At 42.1% G+C, this 18,804-nt stretch overlaps 1 protein-coding gene across 1 annotated transcript in view; it reads right to left on the reverse strand.

Annotated features, from left to right (window-relative positions):
- Positions 1-18,512, reverse strand: part of LOC124719003 — a 98,258-nt gene extending 79,746 nt beyond the window's left edge. The window contains exons 1-3 of the mRNA XM_047244674.1: positions 18,444-18,512; positions 18,265-18,305; positions 13,981-14,149 (exon numbers count right to left, since the gene is read on the reverse strand). The gene's annotated coding sequence lies outside the window, so the exon portion shown is untranslated. The remainder of the gene's footprint in view (positions 1-13,980; positions 14,150-18,264; positions 18,306-18,443) is intronic.
- Positions 18,513-18,804: the final 292 nt, after the last annotated feature.

Genomic DNA, 18,804 nt, shown 5'->3' on the forward strand with positions numbered 1-18,804 from the left:
CGACTGGGAATGGTTGCTGCCACGGAACTGGTGGGTATTGGGGATATCTTCTCGTATTCAGATGACCCTTTTCCTTAACTTCGCGAGCACATCTGTATGGTAGGAAGTATCGGCTCTCTGTCCTCGTGTTACAAATGCTTTTCAACTGCACCACTTTAGTCAAAAAGTGCAACTGGCACAGTTTTCACTTTTGACCCCCATTCTCCTCACCACGTCCGGATGAGTTGTCTCTGAGGTGTGCCGTTGGAATTTTACTCCTCGACTCAGGGACGCACCTGAGTGCCAAAATTTCAGTGTTGATAACGAACTGACCAAAAAAATTATGTTTCAAAATTTTTCTCACAATCACCACACGTCGTTTCTCACCGTCATCAGTCGACACTTTGGGGCTCGACTGGGCCCACTGAGAGTCACTGTCTGTGTCACGTGTAGTGGTTTTCTCAATACTGAGAGTCTTGCTAGGATTCACACAGTCGTTTGACAGGCTGTGTTCAAAAAGTCACAAACACGGGGCAACTTTTCATCAGTTTTGCTCATGGAAAGTGTAATGAGACAGTTGTGTGAAGACAGTAGCCTACACTTAAAGGTACTGATCTGCGAAACTCAAAAGTGCAGCATATAAGACAGTTGTGAATTTATTAATTTCAGTTTATAATACAAGCTGGAATATTTCAAAGTATGCACTACTGTTCTTAGACTGTAACCACTAATGTCAACTGTTAACAGCATAAGAAACTATTTGCATAAATGTTATCATTTCTGTCTACGCACTTTAGTATTTGCAGAAAATATGAAGGTCGTTCAATAACTAAAGAGATAAATTGATCTGGAGAAAGAAACGTTTATTTTTACAAGACAATACTTTTTCTACTTTTCAACATAATCCTCTTGAACATTTATGCACTTGTTCCAATGGGCTACAAGCTTTTTTATTCCAGCTGCAAAGAGCTCTTTACCTTGATGTTTGAACCAATTACCCACAATCTTTTTCATGTCCTCGTTATCCCGGGACCTTTTCCCACGTAACGCCTCCTACAGTGCACCAGATAAATGGAAATCACTACGTGCTAAATCAGGACTGTAAAGGGAATGAGGCACTACTTCCCAGCCCATTTTGTCAACGGCTTCACGGGTTACTTGAGCAATATGAGGATGTGCGTTGCCTCGCTGGAGAATCACACCTCTCCTCTGAGATCCACGACATCTCTCTCTCTCTCTCTCTCTCATGGCTGGCTTCACCTTGTTTAAAAGCAAATCTAATTAGTATTTGCTTTTCATTGTACACTGTTCTTCAAGATAATCACAAAAAACTGGACCTTCAGCATCCCAAAACACAGTCAACATGACTTTTCCTGCTGATGCTTGGGTTTTGAATTTTTCCTTGACAGGTGAGTTGGTGTGCTTCCACTCCATGTTTCGTTTTTTTCATTGTGATTCAGAATAGTGAAGCGAAGTTTCATCACAAGTTAAAATTTTGTTGAGGAAGTGCTCACCTTTTCTTTCATAACGTTCCTTTAGGTCTGTGCACACTCTCAACCTTGTTTCCTTGTGTAGCCGTGTCAACTCCTTTGGGACCCATCTCGCACGTTTTGCCATACGTCAGCTTGTTACAGATAATGTCATCAATTCAACTTTCTAGTGAGGAAGTTGAAACAGCAACTGGTCGGACAGAATAGTGTTCGTCACTCACTGAGTCGCGACTGTTTTTGAACTGCTCTACCCACTTGTAAAAGTTTGCACAATTCATACAACCATCACCATAAACTTTATGCATTCTACAGTATACGATCACTAGTTTCTCACCTTCAGCAAGTAAAAAATGAATAACAGAATGTTGTTCAACTAATGTGGACACTTCAAGCAGACTCACCATCTTGAAAGGTGTTTTTGAGGTTATAAACAAAGCAATTTAGATACATCAGCTGATCAGGGCTCATCCCAGTGATGTCAACTAAAAGCCACAAAAGTACCAAACTTGCCCTACTAACGGTTTTTTTCTCCAGACCAATTTGCCTCTTTAATTACTGAATGACCCTCATAGTATTTATGAAATTAACTGTTTCAAAAGTTAAACTGCACTGAAACGCAGAGTATGTGTTAAAAAGAAACAAACTATGTAAAACACTTCTTGTTCGTGTATGAGAACTGCACTAGTCAAGCTGAGACTTTCTGTGTCATAACAACTTTGATGTAGTAGTCTGCGCTAGTGGAGACAGATAACTTCTTTTTCTAACTATTTTCAAAGCCCTTCATTATAAAATATTTTGGCACTCGAGTACAAAGTTTTATTACGAGCATGTTACCTCCACCATTGCAGTAAGTTATTTGGTTTAGGAACTGCTGAGTACTGTCTGTGTAAATAGTTATATCGATTGTATTGCAAGTAGTATTGTAATGTCCATGTACGAGGGTGTGAATCACAGTCTAATAAATACAGTCACGACACTCTCTGGTGCAAAAGTTGTCATTACACAGACAGTATATCGTGGCAGTCAGCCGCGACCATAAAGAAACGAGAACTTAAGACTGCCCGAGGGGAGAGGAGCAGTGTGGGGGAATAAGCCACACCTCTGTTTCAAAGGACTGCCATCCTACATACGTATTCTGTGCTTCCACAAAAATGGAACTGACATAAAAATCATAGGGATAAAAAAACACTGTCCAAATATGACTCAAAGGTTCAGCAGTACTGACCAGTTGCAACTTCATCATAAGTCCTTCGGAGTCACCGGATGCAGATACGGATATGGAGAGGCACGCGGTCTGCTGTTGTTTTTTTTTTTGTGACCGGTGTCGCTACTTCTCAGTCGAGTGGCTCCTCAAACGGCCTCACGAGGGCCGAGTGCACCCCGCTTGCCGACAGTGCTCGGCAGGCCCGGACGGTCACCCGTCCGAGTGCTGGGCGAGCACAACTGCGAACAACTTTGGCGATCTGACGGCAACTGGTGTCACCACTGCAACCGGGCTGTCAGCAGTCGGAGGGATCGCCAAATCCTTTCGTTGCGGTGAGAGACTCGTTCGAATGCCTTTATGCACCAGGATCAGTCTCTCCACTCATTTCAATATAAGAAAAGAAAACAAACAATCCACAACAAAAAATAAATTGGAACACACGAAGCTTTCTGTAAAGACTACAGCGCAATTGTTTGCTGTGGTTAGCAGTGATAGTTCAAGTCTGAACTCTACCAGTATTTTATGCAACCACAGTTCAAAACACATCCCACCTAAAACTGCCACGGTACAGTGGCCACTTAATACTGTTTAACACACAAAGCAACACTAGTGCTCCAAGTGGTGAGAAACCAGACACTCGTATGTGTCATGAGGATGTTTATTTGCAATTATTTTCTACAATGTTAATGGAATAGATGTTATATTTTTGCATTCCACGAGATTATTATGAAATATGTGTAAAAACAACCAAATCACACTGTTTCAATGATGTAAGCTACAGCTCATTCGTGACGAAATTCTTTTCAATATGTCCATATTTGCAGTTTATTCCACACAGAGCAAGAGAATATAAACATGTTTCATGCATGAGAAGCATATATTTCTGTTGGTATCTGTTGGTGTTTACTAGCAGTTTTTTGTTATTAAAGGGAAACAGCATAACTGAATGCCTTAAATGTCTGTAAGTTACAAGAGAATCATAAATAAATTGTCCCGTAATGCACCGTTCTGCACCTCCCAGGGTCATTATGTGAAACTAAATAATCACAAATGTAGTGCAATTTCTTTGTTGTTGTCAATTTTTATGTCACTACATACACTCCCTATTGTAAAAACTATGTTACAAATCAATATAAACATTAGTATAAGCATTCATCAGATGTGAAAATTATCGAACTATCAGTTTAATAAGTCACAGCTGCAAAATACTAATGCGAATTCTTTACAGACAAATGGAAAAACTGGTAGAAGCCGACCTTAGGGAAGATCAGTTTGGATGCCGTAGAAATGTTGGAACACGTGAGGCAATACTGACCCTATAACTTATCTTAGAAGAAAGATTAAGGAAAGGCAAACCTACATTTATAGCATTTGTAGACTTAGAGAAAGGTTTTGACAATGTTGACTGGAATACTCTCTTTCAAATTCTAAAGGTGGCAGGGGTAAAATACAGGGAGCGAAAGGCTATTTACAATTTGTGCAGAAACCAGATGGCAGTTATAAGAGTCGAGGGGCATGAACGGGAAGCAGAGGTTGGGAAGGGAGTGAGACAGGGTTGTAGCCTATCCCCGATGTTATTCAATCTGTATATTGAGCAAGCAGTAAAGGAAACAAAAGAAAAATTTGGAGTAGGTATTAAAATCCATGGAGAAGAAATAAAAACTTTGAGGTTCGCCGATGACATTGTAATTCTGTCAGAGACAGCAAAGGACTTGGAAGAGCAGTTGAACGGTATGGACAATGTCTTGAAAGGAGGATATAAGATGAACATCAACAAAAGCAAAACAAGGATAATGGAATGTAGTCATATTAAGTCGGGTGATGCTGAGGCAATTAGATTAGGAAAGAAGACACTTAAAGTAGCAAAGGAGTTTTGCTATTTGGGGAGCAAAATAACTGATGATGGTCGAAGTAGAGAGGATATAAAATGTAAACTGGCAATGGCAAGGGAAGCGTTTCTGAAGAAGAGAAATTTGTTAACATTGAGTATAGATTTAAGTGCCAGGAAGTCGTTTCTGAAAGTATTTGTATGGAGTGTAGCCATGTATGGAAGTGAAACATGGACGATAAATAGTTTAGACAAGAAAAGAATAGAAGCTTTCGAAATGTGGTGCTACAGAAGAATGCTGAAGATTAGATGGGTAGATCACATAACTAATGAGGAGGTATTGAATAGAATTGGGGAGAAGAGGAGTTTGTGGCACAACTTGACCAGAAGAAGGGACTGGTTGGTAGGACATGTTCTGAGGCATCAAGGGATCACTAATTTAGTACTGGAGGGCAGCGTGGAGGGTAAAAATCGTAGAGGGAGACCAAGAGATGAATACACTAAGCAGATTCAGAAGGATGTAGGCTGCAGCAGGTACTGCGAGATGAAGAAGCTTGCACAGGATAGAGCAGCATGGAGAGCTGCATCAAACCAGTCTCAGGACTGAAGACCACAACAACATAAGCATTCGTCTGATTTCCTATACCACAGTGTCACTTGCTCACTGCTTGGGTTGCTGCTATCGTTGGGGGTAACTAAAATGAGGCGGAGTGTCATGGCTGTTATATTAGACTGTGGTGTGAATGATTACCATAGTTATTACATTACTAAATTATTATGTAATTCAGTGATGCAACATAAGTAGTCATTATCTCCACCATAGTTACTCACTATTGTGTTTAGAATTTGATCACACTGGATTTTTCACTGTTGCAAGCTGTCAACAATGCTAAAAAACATGGAAACAATAAAATGCAAAAGCTACAATTAAATGTAAAACAAGCACAAGCTGAAAGGTATAGAGAATATTAAACATATTCGCAGTATCTCATTGTGAAATTAAGACATCCAGCAGACATCTAACCCCTATCTTGATCAACTGACATCACCTGTTGTACCTGCTAATGTGTTTTACTTGTACAGGGTGTATACGTGGACGAGGAAAAAAAATTCCTGGATTTGTCCCGGATTTCCCGGTTAAAAACGCACTTTCTCCCGGATGAAAATATACTTTCTCCCGGATGAAAATACACTTTTTCTGTGTTAAGTAACAGTATATCTTTCCTCGGAACTGTAAAACTGATCATTACTTTCAATGGTTGTGGTTTTATACACCAGCGTAGAACTTCCCGGCACTTTATAAAACGTAACTCAGGGGAAAAAACACGTTTTGGAAAGATGTTGATGTGCAGCAACATGTACACTGCATATTTTTGTATTATGAAAGAATAAATACGAATTCTATCAAAAACTGCATGTTACTTTCCGAAGGATTGAAATCGAGATTGCGATGCGCTTTTGTAAGCCAGTCGTAGCTTGTGTCAAGCCATCTCGCCAGCCGATGACATTGGATATTAGGAGCATAGGACACGTGATGTAGTCAGCCAATAGCAACATCACTGTTAAGCAGCGCGAACACACACATAGGAAAAGGTAATGGTTTAAATTAATATACATAGCGTTGTTACAAGAAAAGAAAAGCTTTCACGTATAATGTTGTATTAATAAGCTGCAAGAGAAGCTAAGCTTTCACACATAACGTTGATCTTTTTTGCGCACGTTACATTTTAAGATACATCACACAAATGTGCCAGTAACAATGACATAAATGTCTGATATTCTGGGCGCGAAAATATTCTAAATGGTCGTCCTCAATGATTTGATTTTTGAATGAGAGTCAAACGCTCTGTGATTTAAGAAATTCATCGGACATTCCCGCACAGAGTTCATCTTGTGTAAAAGGAAATTTACTTTACTTGAAAATAACGCTTTTCAAACAACCATTTGGTAAATTTTCCCGCGGTCTGTTGAAATAGATTCGTTTCAGCAGTTGCGCCAGATGACAGGCGTCGCCACGCTTGTGCAGCTACGAGGACGTAGGAAAGCCGTACGTTCGTACGTGTAAAACATTAAAAGATCTTATATTATGTCATAAAAGAAACAAGACATTAGTGGATACTCCAAGAGTATGGGAATTTTGTGAACCATACTAAAAGGCATAATTCAGCTTAAAGTGCACATGCGTATATCCAGATTCAGATGTAAATTCTTTTGGAGTACCAGTACTGTATTATCTCATGTTTGGTTCTTTATTATGGCATAATGCCATAAGTGCTAGAAGATGAAAATGTGAACTTGAAATGCAGCGAACAGGTGAAACTAGCCAGTAGTGTGGAATTAAACACTTCGTTTCAAATAAAAGCAGAAAAGATTAATAAAAGTCAAATTCCTTTAACAAACCGACAAAAAAAATTCATTGTTCTGCAAGGCAATTAATGCTTGACTGTCTGAAACTAATAACATATTTTAGCCTTCCGTAATTATGTGAATGAATTGTAATTCACTTGATAGCTGCCGGTCACAGAAATCAGTTTTGTTTTCATTTGACGTGGAGCAATAAACAAAGAGGAGACAACAAAATCACTTAAACATGGGTCACATGGAGACTATCATCTCCCCACAACAACTCAGATGGCTCTGTGCATCAGGTCCGGATCTATGATATTTCCGAATCGGGACAGTATTAGATAGTGGCGCTCCCCTCCCTCGAGCGTCTGAGGTAGGACGCCAAAAATTTAAAAAATCGGCTTTTCAAAAAATCTTCATTTTGTAGCGCACATCATTCTGAAGAGTCTGGGCCATCCGCGGTGGTCTTGCGGTTCTAGGCACGCAGTCCAGAACCGCGCGACTGCTACAGTCGCAGGTTCGAATCCTGCCTCGGGCATGGATGTGTGTGATGTCCTTAGGTTAGTTAGGTTTAAGTAGTTCTAAGTTCTAGGGGACTGATGACCACAGCTGTTAAGTCCCATAGTGCTCAGAGCCACTTTGAAGAGTCTGATACATAAAACATATATGTTTGAGGGAACATAAGACATGTTATTTGGTCTTAAGTGTGCTGAAGTGCAGTGCCACACCTCTCCACACAGCATTCTTCCATCGCACGTCTCTGTATTTCACTCTGTGGAATTCAAATGTGTAATATTTTGTAATGGGTGCCATCAAACTATATTCGGGCCTGTGGAAATTTAAAATGTCTAATGGTGCCTCTCCTGCCCCTCTTAAAATAATCAACTCACAATTAATACTGGGTGGGATTATTTGTAACCGGAAGAACAAGAATTCTTTAGGAAATTTGCACTCTTTATTGCCTATTAGCTAATAACTTGCTGTTTTGTGTGACATAAAATTAAATAAAGGATACACAAAACCAGTAAAGACAGGAGACAAGCAAGGCAGTACACATTTCATCAATCCTTAAGTACTAGCATTTTTTTCTCTCTACTCTTGCTACAACTTTACATGGTGTGCTTTCCTTTCTAGGAAAGAATCTATTACCTCATCAAAGTTCATGAATGTTTTGCTACGCGGAAAAAACGAAATGTCATTGTCTAATACTAGAAAAGCTGTTAACACTAATAGTACCCAAGACTGGTGTGGCTTCTCGATTTGATTACATGTATTTTGTCAGTCTGCTAGATAAAACGAAATAGGCCTGCCTAATATTCAATCAATTGTTATACACACCAAATAAACAAGACTGTTTTGGCACAAATGGTCATTTTTATAACACGACAGAATATAATTCACGGAGTACCAATATCAAATGCCTATTAGGCCTACTACAAGCAAAAAGTTTTATGTTAGGAAATAGTTTCACATTTCATTCATACTCTCTAGCTTCTGAAGCATGAGATCGAAAAGTAGTAGTACGAAATTTTTATATAAATTTGGAATCGTCATATTCTTCCGCAGTTTGTGGGAGTCCCTGTTTATTCTCCTTCCTCATTCTAACAAACAATCTTGTCATCACTAATTCTGTAACTATTCCTGCCAGTGTCAAAATTTATTCTCTGGTTAACTTAACAAAACCTGCCACAATCACTAGTTTAGTTATCCCGCATTTATTCTCCGGTTAGACGTTATTACGTGTTCGTACAACGCGTTTTCCTCGCTACCTCCAGAATAGAACTTTAGCAGCTGTTAGCTGGAGACTGTACAACTGGCCCTTAGTAGTGTAGTGGTCAGGCCAAAAGTTTTCAGACAAAATTTCAGTTTCTTGGATCACAGAGAAGACAATACGTAATCTTTGTTGCCTGTTATTCCTGTTAGTCATTTATTTCCACTCTGGTAGTATGAATCTATGGAATTCACGATGAGAACACTGATCATTTGCAAACCCAGTCAACCACATAAACAGCGATTGTCATTTACCCTTACGTGTGTACGAAATTGCACTGCAATGTCAAAGAAGTCGACAGCATGTATTGCACATAGACCTGTCCCCTTTTGTTTGCAGGAAAGTTTATTTCTAGGTGCGACTGGGATTCCCCAGGCAGAGACATCACATACACTATGCATGCATTCAAAAATCAACTTACGATTGATTCAGAAATCAATATAGGATTTGATCAAAAATGTTCAAAAACCAACAGAGATGCGTTCAAAATCGTGTGACTAACCTATAGACCAACGTGCACTGGATGCTTGGCGCTCTGTGAAACAAGGTCTTTTTGCTCAATAATATGAATTTGGCCCCCCCAAAACTGCCACCCGGGGCAGATACCCCAGTTTTCCCCCGCCCCCTAGTTCCGCGCCTGTTGGGCATACGTGAATCTGGCAGCTTAGGCGCACCAGTAAAATTTTTTCGGATAGCGTCTGGCTGTTTGGTGCTATTGCTTATACAGCTTATTGCCACACTTACGTAGCCAGAAGTGGGAGAAGGTACTACTCATACGCGACTCAACTGCATATGCGCATAAGCTCGCTCGCAACTGCTCGAAAGAATCTAATGTAAACAGTTGTTTATGGTGCATTTCCTTCGCAACTTAAGTTTTGTTTTCGTTCGTGTTTTATTGCTGCAGTATTATTCTGCAGTAGCGAGATACAGTAATATTCTTTGTTAGAGTATTCGTTATTACCAGTCAAAGTTTCAAAAATTTAACTTATAACTAAAACAATGAAAAATTCCCGGAATTCTAGAAAATTCCCGGGTTTTTCCCGGATCTCCCGGGTCGCATACACCCTTTTGTAAAATGGAACAGTTACATTCACAGAGGGTGTATGTGTTTTCTTGGCTTACAAGTTTGGAAAGAAGAATAAAAATTACTTCTTCATACGTACATATTCCACAAGCCACCATATGGCACATGATCATACCAATACTAGTCAGTTCCCTTCCTTACATGAATGCACCGTGTGTGTTCTTTTGGACACGAGACCTAATTTCTCATACCTTACCTTCATTGTCCTTATGCAAAATTTTTGTCAGCGGCAGAAAAATTGTTTTACAATCGGCTTCAAATGCTGGTTCTCTAAAGTTCCTCAATAGTGTCCCTCAAAAACCACGCCGGCTTCCCTCCAGGAATTCCCCTTTCAGTTACTGAAGCATCTGCGAAATACTTGCTTGTCATTCAAACCTACCACCAATAAATCTAGTAGCCCGCCTGCGAATTGCTTTGATTTTTCTATGTTTAGAGCCAGCTGCTGTTCATCACACTGAGTAGCAGTTTTGTCCAAGTCATTGCAGTGTTACGTGGCTTTATGCTTAATTACAGGCTTACTATTTTATCAGTTGATTTGTTTTCACCACGTAACGCCCACTGTTTACGTCCTCCGTTGCTGAGCGATGTATCACTTTTCGTTCTGACGCCGCAACTCTTCCTTTCCTATATCTTTACTACCTTTTGTCTACATAAATGATGAAGTATTGGTTTTGCCGTTTAACAACTTTTTAATAACTGTGGAAGTATTACAGGCATCGGGTCCCATCTAATGTGGCACCCGCCTATACGTTTTACGAGAACCTTTTTAAGACTCGATTGATCTGTTTACAAAGAGAAAGCAGAATATCTCTTCCTTTGACGTTGTCTGACAACGACCTAGGAAGCTCGACGCCCTCGCGGCCCGGGCTCTTCCACGGCTCGCGGTAGTTTGCAGCATTCGTTTTATTCCTTGCCCACTTGCCGCTAGGTCGAACTTTTGTGGTGATCGTTGGGCAACGTCTTCCACGTTATCTGCAACATAAATAAACTTTCTTCCCACAGTATTTCTGAAAACCCAAAAACAAACTTAAAGAACATAATAATAATAACTGTTCTTACAATAATTAAGTCGGGTGTTGCTGAGGGAATTAGATTAGGAAATGAGACACTTAAAGTAGTAAAGGAGTTCTGCTATTTGGGGAGCAAAATAACTGATGATGGTAGAAGTAGAGAGGATATAAAATGTAGACTGGCAACGGCAAAGAAAGCATTTCTGAAGAAGAGAAATTTGTTAACATTGAGTATAGATTTAAGTGTCAGGAAGTCGTTTCTGAAAGTATTTGTATGGAGTGTAGCCATGTATGGAAGTGAAACATAGACGATAAATAGTTTGGACAAGAAGAGAATAGAAGCTTTCGAAATGTGGTGTTACAGAAGAATGCTGGAGATTAGATGGGTAGACCACATAACTAATGAGGAGGTATTGAATAGAATTGGGGAGAAGAGAAGTTTGTGCCACAACTTGACAAGAAGAAGGGACCGGTTGGTAGGACATGTTCTGAGGCATCAAGGGATCACAAATTTAGCACTGGAGGGTAGCGTGGAGGGTAAAAATCATAGAGGGAGACCAAGAGATGAATACACTAAGCAGATTCAGAAGGATGTAGGTTGCAGTAGGTACTGGGAGATGAAAAAGCTTGCACAGGATAGAGTAGCATGGAGAGCTGCATCAAACCAGTCTCAGGACTGAAGACAACAACAAGAACAACGTTCTTACAATTATTTGTATAAGTAAGTCTTGGTCGATTTAATGAGGGGTGGGACAGGCCTAAGCTTTGTGGCACCACATCATCTTGTACCTTCCTACAGTCACTCAACTTCAACACCTTCCAGTGCAGTACAGCACTGTCACCAAACAACTACCCCACAAACCATTTACATACAATGAAAATAACAGTGAACCTTTCACACTTCCCTTGTCTCGGATGAACACTCATCATTGATGATGATGTACTGAGTCCTATTCCTTAAGAAGTTTGTGAGACACTCATATGTCTGGGAGGCTATTCTGTATGCTCATACCTTCATTAACAGTCTGATGTGGGCAACATGTCAAATGCATTTCGAAAATCTACAAATATGGAGTCTACCTGTTGCCCTTCATTCATAGTTCGCAATATAACAAGAGAAGAGGACAAGCTGAGTAGGTCACGCTTTCTAAAACCGTGCTGATTAGTGGATAAAAGTTTCTTGGTCTCAAAGAAATTTGCTTTATTCGAAGTGAGAATTTGTTCAAGGATTCTGCAGCAAACCGATGTTAACCACTTGCTTCGGACACGGCACTGGGCGAGAGATTCACGATAAATGCAAACTAAGTAAGGGGTCAATGCTGGCACCCACTATTTGTAAAACTGAATTGGGTTTCATTCTGACCTGGTGATTCAGCTGTTTTCAGCTCTTTCAGTTGTGTCACTACACCAGGAATCTTTGCTATTACGTTGTCTGTAGGAAAGTCTGACGGTCGAACAACAGTATGTTTGTACGATTCTCCTTCACGAACGATTTTTTAAAATGAAAAACTGTGACTTTCATTTTGCTATCTTCAATTGCCACACCAGACCATTCAACGAGCCTTAGACCTGCTCGGCAATTTTTCATAGATCCGTGATTTTCTCGGTTCTCTTCCAGATCTTTTGCTGAAGTACGATGGTGGTAGTAGTTGTATGCTTCGTGCACAGGTCTTTTCACAGATGCACGATTCTCTATTAACCTTTTCTTGCCATCACTGCAGCTCTCTTTTCACTGAGAGCACAACTGCCTCTGCTTCCCCAGCATTTTTCTAATTTCGTAGCAAAACTGTGGTTGATCTTTTCCATCCTTAATCCACTTACCGCACACATACTTTACCAGACTGCAATTTATAATATGTTTAAACTTTGTCGATAATTCCTCTATGTCCACCATAACAGAACTAAGTGATGTCAGTTTGCTGTCAGCTCTTTCTAACAGAAAGACTCTACCAGCCTTCTTGACTTATTTATTAACTTTCATAATCACAGTCACTGTGATAACAACACGACCAGTAACTCCTTTCTCTATACTGATACCATCCTTAAGGTCTGCTCGAGACAGTTTCCAGAAAACTGTGTTTAAAAGCACTTTGTAAGACTGTCTGTCTGCACTTCCTGCAGTGAACCCGTAGACGTACCAGGCCACAGTCACTGGTTAAAGTCGCCTCCACCTACTGCTGTGCCATCTAGGTATGTAAGTGCCTTAGACTTTTTTCCTTGGTCTCCCTACAACGGATAGGACGTTTGCCTGCTGGTCCCAGATGCGAGGAGCTGGCCGCAGTTTGCAAACAGCTGAATGTGGTTTCGGCTACGGTCAATCACCTTCCGGCTGCTGCCTCAGGTGTAGCAGTGGCGGAGAATCTGGAGCGTCACACGGGACACCTCGGGTGTCACTCATTTTGCCCACTCTGCTGCCAAAGTACCTCCCTAGTGTACCCAGGATGGATCCACCATCGCAGCAGGGTGAGTGGCAGACGGTAACGCACTCGCATCGCCAATGTGGAGGCCGGCCGTCTGGCCTCGCACATTCGCCCTGTGAGTGAACGGACGGCCAATTCATCAGCAAGGTCCGAGCAGGCACACGTGGGCAGGGGCTTAATAGCTATCGGGAGCTCCACCGTTAGCTGCTTTGTGGAGCCCTGTTCAGACCCGGAAAGAAAGCCAATGTGCACGAAAGTCAATGTGCACTCGGTACGTCCGCCGGGGGGCCTCATCTGAGACGTGCAGGAGGCCACACCTGCAGTTGCCGAGCACGCAGGGTGCAGTAGTCTGCAAGCTGTGGCTCACATCGACACTGACGCACATGTCGCTCGGGTACTGAGGCTGTCCTCAGCTCGACAAGAAGAAAGAGACATTGCATTTTAGATCTTCCTTCGGTCATTCCTGTTTTCATTCTCGTAGAGAATGTCTGCTCCTGGACAGTCGAGACACCGACGAGCCGCGATTTTAAAACGTAAAATTCCCCGCCGGCAGCAGGTAATGACATTTACTCACTGTTGTGCCTTGCCGATTACTCGTACTGCACAGGTCTCCGTTTACCTCCGCACAGATACGAAACAAAATGACTGTGCATAGTACGTGTTTCACATTTTATTCCATACCTCACATTACTTTTCTGTTTTGTCACCATCATCTTTCCTTCTCGTAAATAAACAATGGGAAATGTCGTTTGCCTAAATGGCACGTAACAGTACAGCATCTCTCTTCTTGTACCACTGGAGGTAGACAGTATCAGATTTAGGTTAGGATGCAGACAGGGGATACTTACCAAGTAAGTCAGCACCTGCAGATAAGTCGCCTGCAGAGTGGTGAGATGCGGACAGCTGGCAGACAGAGCCTCCAAGACCCCGGGTGAAACATCCTTGTCCAGGATCACAGTCCGCAGCTGTGGCACGGCGGAAAATGTTGCGATGGCCTCCTCTTCAGTCGTTTTGTAACTGCGTGTAGAGCACGAGATTTGACTGCAGTTTCAATTGTACGAGTAGAACATTCTCAGAAATAACATTTAATACGGCACTATCGACACAATTACATCTGTTGCCGGCCCACTGTGGTACGAGAGGGAAATTAAGATCTCTTCACTTTTTAAACTGTGTAACAAACTCATTTGTTATGGCTCAACTGACCTGATGACCCAACAAGGATATTACCATTAGTCATTTGTAGTGGCTCAGCTGAGCTGATGAACATACAAGGATATTTACATTAACACATTCCTACACAGAAAAACACAAAAAGCAGTCCTCACAATTAGGTGATATTTGGTGACACTTTCACAGTATAAACTACACCAAAAGATTTTTCGTTGCTTATCACTAACAAATGTTCTTTGTCATTTTGGGATAACCACAGCTGCAGAAGCATAAGCAATGTGCAGAATTCAGGCTCACTTGTGTGTGTTTTATTGTATACAAACAGTCCATTTTCAAATGGTGTCATTAGCAGAATTTTGTAGAAATAAAATGGTTGTAATGCAAAGTTATCTAAAAACAACATTAGTGTACTTGGCAAAAGAAAACAGGGTCATAACAGAGGTGGTATACAAAAGTAATGCAAATAACCCAATGTTCAAACTAGGGAGATATCACGCTGTATTTCTTCGTAATACACTTGAGGTGCAACATTCGATCCAGAAACTATTAAAGAAAATATTTTCTTCGAACAATTGACAATGCTATTAATGGTGATGTATTAGTGTTACATATGTTGTTTTCTATAATTCATCTATAGGTTTAACCTCACACCTCGAATGTATCACATCGATATATGGCTCGATGTTTATTAATACGACCGGTGGGCTTTTTGCAATCATTTTTGTGTTGTGGCTTCCTCCAATTTCTCCCCTACAATTTTGCTTGTTTTTAGTATTGGTTATGACATGAGTTATGTTACTGTATTTTATTTTAGACATGTCAGTGTACTTTATTTTAGACACATTATGTTGCTGCTGTTTTAATTTAATAAACTGCATGGTAGAATGGCCTTATTTCTCCTACTTTTGCTCATGCATTTTATTGTCGTACGACTTCAAAATTAATTTGTACGTCACTTTATTCATTAAACCAAACAATTCAAAATCCACGTAGGAATATCAACAACATAGGAAGGACTCCACCAGCTGGCAGATACATCCACCTACAAACCTTGCCAGAGGACCTTATTCCAGAAATCCAGCGGGATCTCCAGTCTCTCCTCGAATCCTTAGGCCCGTCCCAGAGCTTCTCCCTGGAGTCCATCTCTCTGCTCACCCCTACCCTCCTCCCACTCTTCTACCTTCAACAAGCTTCCTAAGGTCCATAAACTCAACCACCCAGGACACACCAAAGTGCTGGTTGCTGTGCCCCCACTGAGAGAGAGAATCTCTGCTCTCATAGACTGACACCTTCAGCCTATTACCCAGAACCTACCCTCCTACACAAAAGATACCAACCATTTCCTCCACTGTCTCTCCACAGTTCCTGTCCCTTCACCACACCGTGCCCTGCTTGTCACTATTGCTGTCATCTCTCTTTACACTAACATCCCTAACACGTATGGCCTCACTGCTAATCAGCACTACCTTTCCCAATGCCCGACAGATTCCAAACTGACAACCTCCTTCCTAGCCACGGTGACCGACTGTATCCACACCCACAATTACATCTCCTTTGAAGGCATTACCTACAAACAAATCCAGGGCACGGCTACCGGCACCCGTGTGGCGCCATCCTGTGCTAACCTATTTGTGGGCGATCTAGAGGAATCCTTCCTAAACACCCAGAATCCTAAACCCCTCACCAGGTTCAGATTCACTGATGACATCTTTGTGACCCAGATTGAGGGTGAGGACACCCCATCCTCATTCCTCCAGAACATTAACAGCTTCTCCTCCATTTGCTTCGCCTGGTCCTACTCGACCCAACAAAGCACCTTTCCAGATGTTGACATCCACCTCAAACATGGCTATATCAGTACCTCTGTCCATATCAAACCTATTAATCACATGCAATACCTCCACTTTGACAGGGGCCACCCATTCCACACCAGAAGTCCCTTCCCTACAGCCTAGCCACACGTGGTCGTCGCATCTGCCGTGACGAGCGGACCCTCTCGAAATATACCGAGGGTCTCACCGAGGCCTCGACAGACCGTAATTATCCTCCCAACCTCGACAAAAACAAATCTCCCGTGCCTCATCTTTTGAGTACCCCACAACCTCCCAATGTCTCACCATCCAGCCACACAGGATCATTCCCCTTGTAACCCAGTGCCATCCAGGACTGGAGCAACCGAATCAAATTCTCCGCCAGGGTTTCGACTATCACTCGTCGTGCCCTGAAATGAGAGATGTTCTGCCCACTGTCCTTCCCACCCCTCCTACAGTGGTATCCTGCCACCCACCGAACCTACACAATATACTCGTCCATCCCTAAACGACCCCTGCTCCCAACACCTTCCTGTAACAGACCTAGATGCAAGACCTGTCCCATACATCCTCCCTCCACCACCTACTCCAGTCCGGTCACATACATCACCATTCCCATCAGAGGCAGGGCTACCTGTGAAACCAGTCACGTAATCTACGAGCTAAGCTCCAACCACTGTGCTGCTTTCTTTGTGGGCACGTCAACCGATAAACTGTCTGTCCGCACAAATGGCCACCGACAAACTGTGGCCGAGAAACGAGTGGACCACCCTATTGCTGACCACGCTGTCAAACGTGACATTCTCCATTTCAATGACTGCTTCACAGCCTGTACCACACAAATCTTTCCCACCGACACCAGCTTTCCTGAATTGCACAGGTGGGATTGTTACCTGCAATATATCCTACGTTGCCATAACCCTACTGGCCTCAACCTTCGTTAGTCATTCTTCTCACCCATCCAGCTCACTTTCCAACAGGCTTTTTGTTGTGCCTATCTATGACTCAGCATCGCTGCTATTTGGTTAGTAGCAACTATCCTTATTTATTTTATGAAAAGAGCATGTCAAAGTCAAGCATGCTGAAATTTGCATTAAATGAATGCTACAATTTTTTCAGATATAGCTATCCAGATATGATATGTCACAAGAAATTAGTATTCTTTGGGGGGGTCTTCTTTCTTCTAGATCAAATAACAGCTCAAAATGTTCAAGAAAAGAAAGAACCTAGAACAATTTAATTCAGAGATGAATTATAAGTGTTGGGATGTCCTGCACCTTGTAACAGTGAAGTCCATCATGTACACAGTCACTGAGGCTTCAAACAATATTAATTCAATGCAAATACATAAAGAGAATATGAATACTGATTCAGCAGAAGTACGACACAATCTGTTTTTGAAACTAGCAGCAGTATTAAAAATGCCTGCCAGAATGCCATTCGAACCCTCACTGTTTGGGCACACCTCACGAATCGTCACCTGCGCTCGCAGCTTTGCTCCTGCCACTACACCTCTCGTAAGTCCCAAGTTTCACACAAGCTCTCCCACATAACTTTAGGCTGGGAACAATCCTCTGTCCTAGGGCTGAGCCATTTCTCTGAAATTCCCTTTCTTTCGCGAGTGCGGTCCAACAAAGTATCCTCCACAGTTTTGTAAGCTCCAAAAGTAGGAGAGAGGAAATGCCAAAAGTGAAGCTGTGGGTACAGGTCATGAGGTGGGCCCAGATAACCCAGCCGGTAAGTCCACTGCCCACAAAAGACATTCTGAGTTCAGGTTCTATTCTGGTGCACAGTGTCAATCGTCCAGGAAGTTCCAAAATGACACCATCTCGGTGTTCGTACTACCTCAAATTGGAATTAAAAAAAGACTGATGCCATCTTCTTCATACAGCCCCAATCACTGCCCAGTGAGGGGGTGGGGGGGGTGGGGGGGGGGTTACACCCACATTACCAATTTCCCACATTTGTGCATGTGAATCCTGCCTTCTGGGTGACATCACAACCGACTTCAGTTACAACAATTTCAAACAAAGTCACCTGGCTGGCACTAAGCTCAGATGCCATACACAGGAACCGGACATCTCTCCCAGCAAATTGTCACCTTCTGATGAAGAAGACACTGTTACTCTTCAAAAGTTTGACACTTACCTTCGATCTGATATAGTCTGAACACCGTCAGTCCTAGATACCTGCAAATGGCCGAGTACAAAATGTGTCATATTTCAAGCAATAAAGTCATTCTATTTTTGAAGCACAGCTCTTTTATTAGTGACCAACCTAGCCTTTATGTAGTACTACTTTCGAGTAACACTGAATCGTCTTCTTACCCGACAACGTACTTCTTGTCGAGCCACAAGTGAGAATCCTGGGCCAGAATTTTCCAGCGAGGGCACACCTCTTGTAAAACGTCAATGTTTTCAGTGAAGCTAAAGTACGAGAAAATCTCCAGCAACAGTTCGTCTGGTAGGTCATCAATAGTGGTGCCTCTGCCGGCAAGTTCTGAAGTGTTTCTGCCCGTTCGTAATGGAGCATCTCCTTCCGAGTGTCTCCTGTTATTCAGTTCAAGTTTTGAAACCGGCGGCACGTCTGACATGTTGGCTCCGTGCACAGTAGACGTGGGGGACGGACGGCTGTTTAAGGCCATACTGGCATGCTCTGATGTTTCCAATGGCAAACCACAGGAGCTCA

Source organism: Schistocerca piceifrons, chromosome 10, assembly GCF_021461385.2.
Source record: "Schistocerca piceifrons isolate TAMUIC-IGC-003096 chromosome 10, iqSchPice1.1, whole genome shotgun sequence".
Taxonomy (NCBI): Eukaryota; Metazoa; Arthropoda; class Insecta; order Orthoptera; family Acrididae; genus Schistocerca; species Schistocerca piceifrons.